This window comes from Ictidomys tridecemlineatus, chromosome 4 (assembly GCF_052094955.1).
Source record: "Ictidomys tridecemlineatus isolate mIctTri1 chromosome 4, mIctTri1.hap1, whole genome shotgun sequence".
Classification (NCBI taxonomy): Eukaryota; Metazoa; Chordata; class Mammalia; order Rodentia; family Sciuridae; genus Ictidomys; species Ictidomys tridecemlineatus.
In genome coordinates, this window is record NC_135480.1 from 131,627,477 (window position 1) to 131,644,190 (window position 16,714).

Genomic DNA, 16,714 nt, shown 5'->3' on the forward strand with positions numbered 1-16,714 from the left:
AGAGGTTGCATTAGAGTGAGAACCAATCAATGTAGCTGTTTTCATTGGAATTCTGTACCATTGTTATTTTCATAGAGTAATTAGTATATTTGTGTCCCAATTAAGTCATTCCAAAATCAGGGCATAAAGCAAAAGAGAGGCTAATCGATACTAATCTCATGGTGAGTTCTGATGCTCTCTTTGTTCACCATTGCCAGTTTGTCCTTCTGTGATGAATCTTCCTATTAGTACACAAACCAACCATTAACCTGTCTCACCAAAACCCCAAGTAATCTGGCTCCTCCCTAGTTCTCCAACATTATCTGTTCCCATCTTTTGGTCGGCCATTTTCATTTAGTCTCAGTTGATGTCTCTTTGTTCTTTTTTTTAAAAAAATATATTTATTTTTTAGTTGTAGTTGTCAATATCTTTAATTTATTAATTAATTTATTTTTTATGTGGTGCTGAGGATCGAATCCAGGGCCTTGCACGTGCTAGGTGAGTGCTCTACCACTGAGCCACAAACCCAGCCCCCATCTTTGTTCTTTAACAAGCCAATCTTTTATTATTATTATTTTTATATTTTATTTATTAATTTATATTTTATTTGTTTTAATTAGTTATACATGACAATAGAATTCATTTATGCACTTTGATATATATAGATGGGATATAATTTCTCATTTTTCTGAGCATACATGTTGCAGAATCATATTGATCATGCAGTCACATATACATACATACATTCATAATGTCTGTTTCATTCTACTATCTTTACTATCCCCACATCCCCTCCTCTTCCCTCCCTTCACTTCCCTCTACCTAATCTAAGGTAACACTATTCTTCTCTAGTGCCTCCTCCTTATTGTGAATTAGCATCTGCATATTAGAGAAAACATTCGGGCTTTGAATTTGTGGGATTGGCTTATTTCGCATAGCATGATATTCTCCAACTCAAACCATTTACTGGAAAATCTCATAATTTTACTCTTCTTTAAAGCCGAGTAGTATTCATTAAGTATTTATACCACATTTTCTTTGTTGATTTATCTATCGAGGGACACTTAGGTTGGTTCCACAGTCTAGCTATTGTGAATTGTGCTGCTATGAACATTGATGTGGCTGCGTCACGATAGTGTGCTGATTTGAAGTCCTTTGGGTATATTGACCCAGCTATCCACTCCTTGGTTTATACCCAAAGGACTTAAAGTTAACAAGCCAATCTTATTCCACTTTAGAACTTTATGATTTCTTCCCATATCTTTATTGCATTTACTTTTTCTGGTCTTTTTTCCTCCACATTTTTTTTTTTTTTTTTTTTGGTGCCAGGGATTGAACCCAGGGGTACTCAACACTGAACCACATCCCCAGTCCTTTTTATCTTTTTATTTTTTATTTTGATACTGGGTCTCACTAAGTTGCTTAGGGCCTTAGTAGGTTTCTGAGGCTGGCCTCAAACTTGTGCCTTCTGAGTCATTGGGAGTACAGGCATGTTATGTTGATTTTTGATTTTATGAGGTGTTTATGTTGATTTTTGAGTTTTATTTTGATACTGGGTCTCACTAAGTTGCTTAGGGCCTTAGTAGGTCTTAGTAGGTCGTCTCATAAAAATTGGTTTGTTAAAAAGTCACTGCATCTGGCTTTTTTTTCCCACATTTTTAATCGGTGTATTATAGTTGTACATAATGATGAAATTAGTTGTTACATGTTCATACATGCACATAATACAACCATATAATTTAGCCAATATACTTGTTTTGGTCTTTTAAATATCAGTTAAATATCACTTTAAACCGAGGCTTTCCCTGACAGCCCATTCAAAAATATCTACACAGTTATTATCTTATATTGCATTGTTTTAGTTCTCAGTATGCAAACATCTACTCTCCAATATTATTTCAATTTTTCCATGTATTTGTTGTTCATTTACAATTATTGTAATATTATACCATTGGAGCAAAGACCTTTTTTCTTGTTCAATGCTATATATTCAGTGCTAAGAATAAACTTGGCACATAGTGCTGCATAAAAATATTTGATTAATAAAAATATAGGTAAAAGACATGCTGTGTATACATATGGAAGCCTTTTGAGTACAACATCATAAAAAATTGAAGCCATAACAAAATAATCACAGTAATGCTGAGTTAGCTAGGACATTAGTGACCATAATTTTATGGGTGGTTTTTCATTCTTACCTTTTGTGTGGTGGACGAAGTCATTGTCCTGAAGATTTGGAGGAGACAAAACCCTTGAGATGCTCTGTGTATATTGGACACTGTTCAGTGGGCCAGTATTTGGGAATGATAACCATTTGGCCATATGTAATATCTTTCCCCCTATTATTTTCAGTGGTGATATTTATAGTTTTAAGAATGTGGAAGTGCTTCAAATGTCTATTCTTTTCTTTCTGTCTTTTCTTTTCAGCAGTGTAGACGTAGGGTAACCTAACTGCTAGAGTGAATGTCAATATGCTTAGATTTAGTTTTGGAACTTGGACAAATAAACCAGATTAAAAGGCATTAAGAATGAAAATGTTAGTGTGGATCATACCTGCAGGAAACTGACCAGATGTGGACTGTGGGCTCCACATGGGTCTTTTATAATGCAGAATTGTTGGAGAGAAAGGGAACCTGGAACCCTGTGTCTAAGGGCTACAGTTTGTTTTAAAATTTAATGACATGTTCATACAACAACAAAGTGAATTGGTTTGTTAAGCAATACCATGAAAAATGGCAAAAATGTCAAGTTTTGTAAAGAGATGACATGAGTAGAGTGAATTGGCTTCTCCTTTGATGTTCTATTTTAGTATACACGATTTTGCAGAGATACAAACACACACCTAATAATAAGTTAGCAAGGCTTAGCTAAAGATGAAAACACCTTTTCCCTACCTAAAATGTTCTTTGAAGAGGTCTAAATAGTAAAAGATGAAACAAATTATCACTCAGTAAGTCAAAATTTATGCAGCTTCAATAGAGTTTCAGGTTAAAAAGTTGTTTATCATGATAAATTTTAAGGAAGACAATTTGTGTTTCTAAGAAACTAATTTTTAGTGCATAAAGTAATTATTTTATATATTTATTGACACAATGTATTGCTCCCTTTCCATATCACCAAGTAGATGTTGACAATGTTAGATTGTCACCTTGTGATGGTGATTTAAAAAAAAAATTATTTTTTAGTTGTCAGAGGACCTTTATTTTTATTTATTTATTTATACGTGGTGTTGAGAATCGAACTCAGTGCCTCACACATGCTAGGCAAGCACTCTAACCACTGAGCTATGACCCCAGCCCATGATGGTGTTTTGAAAGTGTACGATTCAGCAGTCATAAGTGTGTTTGGAGTTGTGCAGCCATCACCAGGATATAATTCCAGAGCATGACAGCATCCAAAAAGAAACCCTTACCCATTGGCAGTCGCTCCCCATTCCCTCCTTCCTCTGGTTCTTGTAACCACTGATCTATTTTCTTTTTTTGGATTTGCCCATAGTTAGGATATTGATTATAATTTCTTCAACTTTTATTAACTTGCCTGCTAGTTCAAATAGTATATTTTTGCTGTGTGTATTCTTAGACTATTCATGTACAAGAGCTTGCCATTTTGGGACAGATACTGATTTATGTCTCCTTTCTCAATCTGGAGGCCTTTATTTCTTTCTGTTGCCCAATGCCCCAGGATAGAACCTCCAAGACAAAGAAACAGAAAAGGGGAGAGGAGTCCACTTAACTCCTTCCTGATCTCTGTGGGGAAGTATTTGGCTTTCACCATTTCGTGTGTTGCTAGCAGGGGCTTTTGTGTATGGTCTTTTTCTTTGATGGAAGAATTTCCTTTTATTCCTCACTAGGTATTTCATCACGAAATAAAGTTGGGTGATGCCGTATGATTTTCCAGAGTTTATTTTGTGATCATGAGGCTTTTGTTCTTTATTCTGTTAATACGATATTTACATGAATTTTCATAAGTTCATTATACACACTTGGCATGATGTTTATAATTCTTTTTCTTTTTATTTTTTTATTGTTGGTTGTTCAAAACATTACATAGTTCTTGATATATCATATTTCACATTTGATTCAAGTGGGTTATGAACTCCCATTTTTACCCCATATACAGCTTGCAGAATCACATCAGTTACACTTCCATTGATTTACATATTGACATACTCATGTCTGTTGTATTCTGCTGCCTTTCCTATCCTCTGCTATCCCCCCTCCCCTCCCCTCCCCTCCCCTCTTCTCTCTCTACCCCCTCTACTGTAATTCATTCCTCTCCCTTGTGTTATTTTTCCTTTTCCCCTCACTTCCTCTTGTAGGTAATTTTGTATAACCCTGAGGGTCTCCTTCCATTTCCATGCAATTTCCCTTCTCTCCCCCTTTCCCTCCCACCTCTCATCATTGTTTAGTGTTGGTCTTCTTCTCGTGCTCTTCTTCCCTAGTCTGTTCTTAGTTACTCTCCTTATATCAAAGAAGACATTTGGCATTTGTTTTTTAGGGCTTGGCTAGCTTCACTTAGCATAATCTGCTCTAATGCTATCCATTTCCCTCCAAATTCTATGATTTTGTAATTTTTTAATGCAGAGTAATACTCCATTGTGTATAAGTGCCACATTTTTTTTTTATCCATTCGTCTATTGAAGGGCATCTAGGTTGCTTCCACAGTGTGCTATTGTGAATTGTGCTGCTATGAACATCGATGTAGCACTTTCCCTGTAGCATGCTCTTTTTAGGTCTTTAGGGAATAGACCGAGAAGGGGAATAGCTGGGTCAAATGGTGGTTCCATTCCCAGCTTTCCAAGAAATCTCCATACTGCTTTCCATATTGGCTGCACCAATTTGCAGTCCCACCAACAATGTACAAGTGTACCCTTTTGCCCACATCTTCGCCAGCACTTGTTGTTGTTTGACTTCCTAATGGCTGCCAATCTTACTGAAGTGAGATGGTATCTTAGGGTGGTTTTGATTTGCATTTCTCTGACTGCTAGAGATGGTGAGCATTTTTCCATGTACTTGTGGATTGATTGTATGTCCTCCTCTGAGAAGTGTCTGTTCAGGTCCTTGGCCCATTTGTTGATTGGGTTATTTGTTATCATATTGTCTAATTTTCTGAGTTCTTTATATACTCTGGATATTAGGGCTCTATCTGAAGTGTGAGGAATAAAGATTTGTTCCTATGATGTAGGCTCCCTATTTACCTCTCTTATTGTTTCTTTTTCTGAGAAAAAACTTTTTAGTTTGAGTAAGTCCCATTTGTTGATTCTAGGTGTTAACTCTTGTGCTATGGGTGTCCTATTGAGGAATTTGGAGCCCGACCCCACAGTATGTAGGTTGTAGCCAACATTTTCTTCTATCAGATGCTGTGTCTCTGATTTGATATCAAGCTCCTTGATCCATTTTGAGTTAACTTTTGTGCATGGCGAGAGAAAGGGATTCAGTTTCATTTTGTTGCATATGGATTTCCAGTTTTCCCAGCACCATTTGTTGAAGATGCTGTCCTTCCTCCATTGCATGCTTTTACCCCTTTATCAAATATAAGATAGTTGTAGTTTTGTGGGTTGGTTTCTGTGTCCTCTATTCTGTACCATTGGTCCACCCACCTGTTTTGGTACCAGTACCATGCTGTTTTTGTTACTATTGCTCTGTAGTATAGTTTGAAGTCTGGTATCGCTATACCACCTGATTCACACTTCCTGCTTAGCATTGTTTTTGCTATTCTGGGTCTTTTATTTTTCCATGTGAATTTCATGATTGCTTTCTCTATTTTTGCAAGAAATGCCGTTGGGATTTTGATTGGCATTGCATTAAACCTATAGAGAACTTTTGGTAATATCGCCATTTTGATGATGTTAGTTTTGCCTATCCATGATCAGGGTATATTTTTCCATCTTCTAAGATCTTCTTTAATTTCTCTCTTTAAGGTTCTGTAGTTTTCATTGTATAAGTCTTTCACCTCTTTTGTTAGGTTTATTCCCAAGTATTTTATTTTTTTTGAGGATATTGTGAATGGAGTGGTTGTCCTCATTTTCATTTCAGAGGATTTGTCACTGATATACAGGAATGCCTTTGATTTATGCGTGTTGATTTTATATCCTGCCACTTTGCTGAATTCATTTATTAGGTCTAATAGTTTCTTTGTAGACCCTTTTGGGTCTGCTAGGTATAGAATCATGTCATCTGCAAATAGTGATAATTTAAGTTCTTCTTTTCCTATTTTTATGCCTTTAATTTCTTTCATCTTCTAATTGCTCTGGCCAGTGTTTCGAGAACTATGTTGAACAGAAGTGGTGAGAGAGGGCATCCCTGTCTTGTTCCAGATTTTAGAGGGAATGCCTTCAATTTATTCCATTCAGAATGATGCTAGCCTGAGGTTTAGCATAGATTGATTTTACTATGTTGAGGTATGTTCCTGTTATCCCTAGTTTTTCGAAAGTTTTGAACATAAAGGGATGCTATACTTTGTCGAATGCTTTTTCCACGTCTATCGAGATAATCATATGGTTCTTATTTTTAAGTCTATTGATGTGGTGAATAACATTTATTGATTTCCATATATTGAACCAGCCTTGCATCCCAGGGGTGAATCCTACTTGATCATGGTGCACAATTTTTTTGATATGTTTTTGATTCCGATTCGCCAGAATTTTATTGAGGATTTTTGCATCTAGGGTTCATTAGAGATATTGGTCTGTAGTTTTCTTTCGTTGAAGTGTCTTTGTCTGGTTTCGGAATCAGGGAGATGTTGGCCTCGTAGAATGAATTTGGAAGTTCTCCCTCTTCTTCTATTTCCTGAAATAGCTTGAAAAGTATTGGTATTAGTTCCTCTTTAAAGGTTTTGTAAAACTCTGCTGTATACCCACCCAGTCCTGGGCTTTTCTTAGATGGTAATCTTTTGATGGTTTCATCTATTTCCTCAATTGATATTGGTCTGTTTAGGTTGTCTATATCCTCCTGACTCAATCTGGGAAGATTATATGACTTAAGAAATTTATCGATGCCTTCACTATCTTCTATTTTATTGGAGTATAAGGATTCAAAATAATTTCTGATTATCTTCTGTATTTCTGAAGAGTCTGTTGTGATATTGCCTTTTTCATCCCGTATGCTAGTAATTTGAGTTCTCTCTCTTCTTCTCTTCGTTAGCATGGCTAAGGGTCTGTTGATTTTATTTATTTTTTCAAAGAACCAACTTTTAGTTTTGTCAATTTTTTCAATTGTTTCTTTTGTTTCGATTTCATTAATTTCAGCTCTGATTTTAATTATTTCTTGCCTTCTACTTCTTTTGCTGTTGTTTTGCTCTTCTTTTTCTAGGATTTTGAGATGAAGTATGAGATCATTTATTTGTTGTTTTTTTCTTTTTTTAAGGAATGAACTCCAAGCAATGAATTTTCCTCTTAGAACTGCTTTCAATGTGTCCCATAGATTCCGATATGTTTTGTCTGTGTTTTCGTTTAACTCTAAGAATTTTTAATTTCCTCCTTGATGTCTTCTAAAACCCATTGATCATTCAGTAACCTATTGTTCATTCTCCAAGTGATGCATGATTTTTCCTTCCTTCTTTTATCGTTGATTTTCAGTTTCATTCCATTATGATCAGATAAGATGCATGGTATTATCTCTACTCCTTTATATTGTCTAAGAGTTGCCCTGTGACATAATATATGATCTATTTTTGAGAAGGATCCATCTGCTGCTGAGAAAAAAGTGTAACTGCTTGATGTTGGGTGGTATATTCTATATATGTCAATTAAGTCTAGGTTGTTAATTGTGTTATTGAGTTCTATAGTTTCCTTATTCAACTTTTGTTTGGAAGATCTGTCCAGTGGTGAGATAGGTGTGTTGAAGTCTCCCATGATTATTGTATGGTGGTCTATTAGACTCTTGAACTTGAGAAGAGTTTGTTTGATGAACATAGCTGCACCATTGTTTGGGGCATATATATTTATGATTGTTATGTCTTGTTGGTGTATGGTTCCCTTGAGCAGTATGTAGTATCCCTCTTTATCCCTTTTGATTAATTTGGCTTGAAATCTATTTTGTTTGATATGAGTATGGACACTCCTTCTTGTTTCCGCAGTCCATATGAGTGATATGATTTTTCCCAATCTTTCACCTTCAGTCTATGTTTATCTTTTCCTATCAAATGCGTCTCCTGTAGGCAGTATATTGTTGGGTCTTGTTTTGTGATCCATTCAACTAGCCTGTGTCTCTTAATTGGTGAGTTTAAGCCATTAACATTTGGGGTTATTATTGAGATATGGTTTGTTCTTCCAGCCATATATGTTTATTTATGTTACTAAACCTGATTTGTTTTCCTCTTTGATTATTTTCCCCCCTTTACTGTCCTACTTCCCACTGTTGGTTTTCATTGTTATTTTCCATTTCCTCTTCCTGTAATGTTTTGCTAAGGATTTTTTGAAGAGATGGTTTTCTAGCTGTAAATTCTTTTAACTTTTGTTTATCGTGGAAGGTTTTAATTTCATCTTTCATCCTGAAGCTTAATTTCGCCGGATACACGATTCTTGGTTGGAACCCATATTCTTTCAGTGTTTGAAATATGTTATCCCAGGATTTCTAGCTTTCAGAGCCTGTGTTGAAAGATCAGCTGTTATCCTGATTGGTTTACCCCTAAATGTAATCTGCTTCTTTCTCTTGTAGCTTTTAAAATTCTCTCCTTATTCTGTATGTTGGGCATCTTCATTATAATGTGTCTAGATGTGGATCTCTTATGATTTTGCACATTTGGCGTCCTGTAGGCTTCTAGGATTTGGTATTCTGTCTCATTCTTCAATTCTGGGAAGTTTTCTCATATTATTTCATTGAATAGATTGCTCATTCCTTTGGTTTGGACCGCTATACCTTCCTGTATCCCAATGACTCTTAAGTTTGGTCTCTTTATGTTATCCCATATTTCTTGGATGTTCTGCTCATGGTTTCTTAACAGTCTTGCTGAGCTGTCTATGTTCTTTTCAAGTTGAAATACTTTGTCTTCATTGTCTGATATTCTATCTTCTAAGTGTTCTACTCTGCTGGTAGTATTCTCAATTGAGTTTTTAAGTTGGTTTATTGCTTCCTGCATTTCTAGGATTTCTATTTGTTTGTTTTTTATTACCTCTATCTCCCTGTGTATTTGATCTTTTCCTTCTTGGATTTGTTTATGTAATTCATTGTCGAAGTGATCTTTCATTGTCTGATTTTGCTGTCTCATGTCTTCCTCCAGATCATCTGAAGCATGTATATCCTGAATTCTTTATCTGACATTCCATCTGTTGCAGCTATTACCTCTTCTAGAGTTGAGTTGACCTGCATTGCTTGTGGTCCTTTCTTTCCTTGTCTTTTCATACTGCTCGCATTTCTTTCTGCTTGGTGAAACTGTTGTGTTTTTGAAATTTTCCCTCTATTTATTTAAATTGCTCTTGTATAGTTGAAAAATCTCCCTTGCAGGGCGGGTAGTAGCTGTGCTCCTCCTCCAATTGGGGTGGTCTGTCTACTACGCTGGTGGGCCGCTAGGTCTGCTCTGGTGTTTGGTCGCAGGTATGCCCACCCTGAGGGTGCAGGTGGCGGCTCTGCTCTGCCCCCACTCCAATTGTGGTGATGTGACTACCACACCCTTGGGTCGTTGGGCCTGATCCGGATGCGGGTGGCGGCTCTGCTCGGCCCCTACTCCAATTGGTGTGACGTGTCTACCACGCTGGCAGGCCTCTGGGCCTGTTCTGCCGGTGGGTCACAGGTCTGCCTACCTTGCGAGCTCGGGCGGCAGCTCTGCTCAGCCCCCACTCCAAATGGGGCTACCTGACTGCCACTCCGGCGGGTCGCTGGGCCTTTTCCGGACACGGGCGGTGGCTCTGCTCTGCCCCCACTCCAACCAGTGTGACGTGTCTGCCTCGCCGGCCAGCCACTGGCCCCATTCCACCTGTGGGCTGCCGGTCTGCCTACCTTGCGAGCTCAGGCGGCGGCTTTGCTCGGCCCCCACTCCAAATGGGGTGACTTGACTGCCACGCCGGTGTGTCGCTGGGCCTTTTCCGGGCACAGGCAGCGGCCCCGCTCAGCCCCCACTCCAATCGGTGCGACGTGTCCACCACGCTGGCAGGCCACCAGGCCTGTCCCGTTGGTGGGTCACAGGTCTACCTACCTTGCAGGTGCGGGGGGAGGGGGCGGCTCTGCCCCTCAGCAGGCCATTGGGCCTGATCTGCCGGTAGTCACAGGTCCGCCTACCCTGAAGGCGCATGGGGCAGCTCTGCCACTCCGCTATAATTCTTTTTATATGTCACTAAATTCGATTTGCTAGTATTTCATAAAGGGTATTTGCATCTTTACCTATAAAAATGATTTTTAAAGTTTTCCTTTTCTTGTGTCTTAGTCTGGTTTTTGTATCAAAACTGGGTGCAGAAAAAATACTTAGAGGTAAATAAGAATAGCAGTATCAAAATCTCAGGGACACTATGAAGGCAGTTCTAAGAGGAAAGTTCATTGCATTGACCTCATTCATTAAAATAATAGAAAGTAAACAAATAAATAACTTAACATCACATCTCAAAGTCCTAGGAAAGAAGAGCAAATCAGCACCAAAAGTAGTAGAAGAGAGGAAATAATTAAAATCAGAGCTGAAGTCAATGAAATTGAAGCAAAAAAGATCCAAAAATTAACAAAACAAAAAGTTGGTTGTTTGAAAATTATAAAATTGATAAACATTTAGCCAACCTATCAAAGAGAAAGAAAAAATTCAAATTACTAAAAAGTAAATGTTGCCACAGACACTATTGATATACATATGATAATCAGAAACTATTTTTGAAAATGTATACTCCCATAAAATAAAAAATTTCGAAGACATCCGGCAAATTTCTAGAGACATATGACCTACCCAAATTAAATCAGAAAAACATAGAAAATTTAAACAGATCACTTTTCAGCAATGAAATTGAAGATGCCATCAAAAGCATACTAACAAAGAAAAGCTCAGGACCAGAAAGATTCTCAGTTGGGTTCTACCAGACCTTCAAAGAACTAACACCAATTCTCTTAATTATTTCATAAAATAGAAAAGGAGGGAACCCTTTCCAACTTATTCTATGAAGCTAATATCAACACACTCATAACAAAACCAGGCAAAGGCACATCAAGAAAAAAACCTTCAGACCAATATTCCTGATGAACTTAGATGCAAAATACTGGCAAATAAAATACTGGCAAATCACATATATGACCATATTAAAGGAGTTCCAGAGGGAGAGCCACACCCACACTGAGGTTCCTCATTCATTAAAGCGGATCCAAAGCCCAACATCAGGGTCACAAAACTGGGATGATGCCACTTCTATCTAGGGACAATAATAATGACATTGTAAGATGTCACCAAGGTCCCTGTGGGTATGGCTGCACCAAAAGTTTCTCTACTAAGGGTGCTAATGATTGTCCTGTTGCTGAGGTAACAGGGAGTCTTGCATGGTGTTGCCGATCTCTTGTTTCTTCCACTGTCAGCCAACTTCTCATGCTTACCCTCTCACTAGTCACATAATCTATTACCTCCATATTCTCACATCCTACCTTGTAAATCTCAGCCAACTCCCCATACCCCCCTTCCACCATCAGAAACTGTAAACCATTATGCAAACTTATTGATTATATGGTAGAAGATAACTGAACTCATCATTTCTGATTAAAGTGACAAAACTATAAATGTAAAAATAGAAGCTAACTGATATGTGACTGCACATAAAAGTGAGGTATTGGTAACCTGTAGGGACACTATAGGACAGTAGGGCAGAAGCTTCAGTACCTCAGATCTACACTATAAGAGAGAAAGACACAGAGTCATCATGAAAAAATCAAGGGAGGAAATGCCCCAAACAAACCAAGACACCACAACAATAGAATCCATAGATGGTGCAGTAGGTGAAATGTCAGAGGATGTCAGGGATGTAAAGTTGGTTTAACATATAGAAATCAATAAATGTAACTCATCCCATTAATAGACTTAAGATGAGAATCCCATGATTATCTCAATAGATACAGAAAAAGCATTTGACAAAATACAGCTCCCATTCATGTTCAAAACACTAGAAAAACAAGGGATAGTGGCAAGATACCTCAACATTGGAAAAGCTATATATACTAAATCCAATGCCAATATCATTCTAAATGGAGAAAAGTTGAAAACATTCCCTCTAATGACTGGAACAAGACAGAGATGCCCTCTTTCATGACTTCTATTCAACACAGTTCTAGAAATTCTAGCCAGAGCAAATAGACAAAAGAAAGAAATTAAAGGGATACTAATATGAAAAGAAGAACTCAAAGTATCCCTATTTGCTGAAGACATGAGTCTACAGTTGGAAGACCCCAAAACTCCACCAGAGAACTTCTAGAACTCATATATGAATTCAGCCAAGTAGTAGGATATAAAATTAACACCCTTAAATCAATTGTGTTCCTATACATCAGTGATGAATCAACTGAAAGATAAATTAGGAAAACTATCCCATTCACAATAGCCTCAAAATAAATAAAATATTTGGGAATCAACTTAACAAAAGAGGTGAAAGACCTCTTCAATGGAAACTACAGAACACTAAAGAAATAAATTTAAATGACCTTAGAAGATGGAAAAATCTCTCATGTTCTTGAATAGGCAGAATTAATATTTTCAAAATGGCCATACTACCAAAACACTATGCAGATTCAATGCAATTCCCAGAAAAAACAGTCATGAAATTGGTTTGGAAAAATAAGAAGCCCAGAATAGCCAAAGCAATTCTTAGTGAGAAAAGTGAAGCAAGAGGCATCACAACACCAGACCTTAAATTGTATTACAGAGCTATAATAACAAAAATGGCATGGTATTGGCAATAAAACAGACATAAATACCAATGATACAGAATAGAAGATGAAGAGATAAACCCGCATAAATACAGTTATCTCATACCAGACAAAGGTGCCATAAATACACATTGGAGAAAAGATAGCTTCTTCAACAAATGGTGCTGGGAAAACTGGAAATCCATGTGCAGCCAAATGAAATTAAAATCCTATCTCTCACCCTGTATAAAACTCAATTCAAAGCAGTTTAAAAACCCAGGCATTAGACCAGAGAACTTGTGCTTCTAGAAAAATTAGGCCCAACTCCATCATGTTGACGTAGGAAGTAAATTCCTCAACAAGACTCATAAAGTGAAAGAAATAAAATCAAGAATCAATAAATGGTATGGTATCAAACTAAAAAGCTTCTTCATAACAAAGGAAACAAGAATGTGAACAGAGAGCCTACCGAATGGGAGAAAGTCTTTGCCACCTACATTTCAGATAGAACATTAATCTCTAGGATATATCAAGAATTAAAAAAAAACTTAGCACCAAAGAACAACAAGAAATAGCCAATCAATAAAAGGGCAAAGGAACTAAACAGGCACTTCACAGAAGAAATATGATTGGTTAACAAATATATGAAAAAATGTTCAACATCTCTTGTGATTAGAGAAATGCAAATTACATGTACACTGAGATTTCATTTTCTCCAGTCAGAATGGCAATTATCAAGAATACAAGTAATGATAAATGATGACGAGGATGTGTGGAAAAAGGTGCACTCATACATTGCTTTTGGGACTTCAATTGGCGCAACCATTATGGAAAGTGGTAGAGAGAGTTCTCAGAAAACTTGAAATGGAACCATTATTTGACACAGTTATCCCACACCTTGGCATAAACCCAAAGGACTTAAAATCAGCACATTATACTGATGTGGCCACATCAATATTCCTAGCAGCTCAATTCACAATAAACTATGGAACCAATCTAGGCATCATTCAACAGATGAATGGAAAAAGAAAATGTAGTACACATATACACAATGGAATATTACTGAGACTTAAATTAAGAATGATATTATGGCATTTGATGGTAAATGGATGGAACTGGAGACTATCATGCTAAGCGAAATAAGCCAATTCCCAAAAACTAAAGGATGAATGTTCTCTCTGATATATGGATGCAACTCACAATGAGTAGGAAAAGTGGAGGATGAGAAGAATAGAAATTCATTGGATTAGACAAAGGAGAATGAAGGGAAGAGGAGGGAATGGAGATAAGAACAATATTAAAATGAATCGGACACAACTTTCCTATATTCAGATATGAATACATGATCAGTGGAACTCCACATCATGTACAACCACAAAAATGGGAAGTTATACTCCATGTATGTATGATATGTCAAAATACATTCTACTGTCATGTATAACTAAAATAACAAATAAAAATTTTTTAAAAATAAAAGGGTTGTTTGGACAATGTCATAAAATTAGAATCTTAAAGGCAGGTACTCTCTTAAATAAACACTATGTAACCTACAAACAAACAAAACCCAAAAAATCTTGTAGCTGTAGCACATTCCTGTAATCCTAGCAATTGGGGAAGCTGAGGCAGGAGGATTAAAACTTTGAGGCTAATCTGGGCAGCTTAGTGGGACTCTGTTTCAAAAAGAAAAAGAGCTGGAGATGTAGCTTGTTAGTAGAGTGTCCCTTGGTTCAACCTCCAGTATCTAAAACAAACGAACAAAAACCTTACGGAGGTAACACTGGCCTCACAGAATGAGTTAAATAGTGCTTTTTCCTCCTCTGCTTCTTAAGTAAAATTCATGAAGTGCTGATGTTAATCCTTTAAATATTGGTAGACTCACTAGTCTGGGTTTTTATTTGTGAGAAATGTTTTGATGACTCATCATTCTCTTTGCTTTTTGTAGGTCTACCCAGATTTTTAATTTCCTCTTGAGTTGGTTTCAGTGATTTATGTCTTTTTAGGAGAAATGGCTCATTTTATTTAGGTCATCGAATTTGTTGGTACAGAATACGTTGACATAAAGTCACTTTATTTTCTGTTAAAAGGATTTCTTCATTCTGAAATTTATAAATTTGAGTCTTCTCTTTTTCTGTTGCTTAATTTACCTTAAAATTTGCAATTTTATTGAATGTTTAAAGGAAAGATATTTTGATTTTGAGAGTTTCTTTATTCTTTGCTATTCTATATTTGACGTATTTCCATGCTGACAAATATTACCCTCTTTCTGCTTGCTTTGAGTTTAGTTCACTATTGCTTTTCTGATTCCTTAAAGTGGAAAATAAGTTGCTGAAATGATCTCTCTCTCTCCTCTCTCTCTCCTCTCTCTTAAATAACAGCATTTATTGCTATAAATTTGTCTCTAAGCATTGCTTTAGCTGCACTCCATAAGTTATAGCACATTTTGTTTTCATTTTTATTCATTTCAAAAGATTTTCTAATTTACCTTGTGATTTCTTCTCTGACTCACTGGTTGTTTAGGGTTGTTCTGTTTATTTTCACTTATTTGTGAACTTCCTATGGGATAATCTTTTGAATAAAACATATTTTCAATTACTTTACCTCATGGATTATACATTGTTTGGTCTTCTTTCAAAGATTTTAATTAGGCTCTGGTATTCTTTGAAAGTTTTTAATCTGTAAACTTCAGAAATTGATAATAAATAAATCTTTCTCTCCTTTAAAATTAAGTAACTACAAGTACATCTGGAATGGTAATTCTTTTTTTAAAATATTTTTTTAGTTGTTGATAGACCTTTATTTTTTTTTATTTATTTACATGAGGTGCTAAGAATTGAACCCAGTGCCTCACTCACACAAGGCAAATGCACTGCTGCTGAGCCCCAGCCCCAGCCCCTAGAATGGTAAATCTATTAAACTATTTTGCCAAATTAAAAAAAAAATGGTAGTGACTGATTTACTTTTCAGTTTTTCTGTGAAGACCAAATAAAGGATTTGGAGCCACCAAAATAATTTTATACTTCTAAATGCATTTTAAATTAATCTTTGTCAGTTTTAAGAAATACTATGAAGGAAAAAGTTTTATCTTCAGAAAATTTCCATTGTATCGGGGGTGAGTATATAAGAACATGCAAAGATAATTTATAGTAATAAGTGCAAGTGCTGAAACAGGAAGCAAGAAATAAAAGGAAACACTTCTAATGTTGTTGTTATGGAGGGCTTCTGTGGGTGTGAGGAATTTAACCTGTACCTTCAAGAACTGGCATGATTTGGACAGGAAATAAAAGGAGTGGGCTTTCTTTGCAGGGCAAACTGCATAAGCAAAGCTGTCAATATAGGAACTTAACATGACAGTCAGCGTGTAATATTTAATGAAGAAGTTCAGGCCAATGTGCAGATAGCGGATAACATAAATATAAGGTTCTGGTTTCTGAAGTGAGGCAGACTACAAGAAGTTACAGTAAATAGAAATAAATAATTTGGTAGTAGATAGAAATTGAAAAGACTAAAATAAATAGAATTCAGAGAAATTTCCAGAATTGACACATGTTTCTATGTTTTCTAAGACAGGTGACTCATCTTCAAGTTTAAAAGTAGAAGAAAAGGAAACTTTGGAGGCCTAAGAATAGAATTTATTTTGAAGTAATGATTACAAAATAAATGACAGCTATATTAGAAATCAGTCACTTTTGGCAAAACCAAATTTATTATTATAAATAAATAAAGTTAGAAAGTAGCTTAGCACAAATCAGTGTTGTGATCTTTGACTGACTTGGTTTCTGCCCAAGTTTGTTTATTTCCAAGCCTACTGGAGCTCATAACATGCAAAAAAATTTAAAAGGGTTTGATTTGTGCTAAATTGATAGTGAGCTTATTATCACTGTTTTAAATCTAGTTTTAGTCATTTGCATCCGATTATACCCAGAGAAACAGAAAAAGCC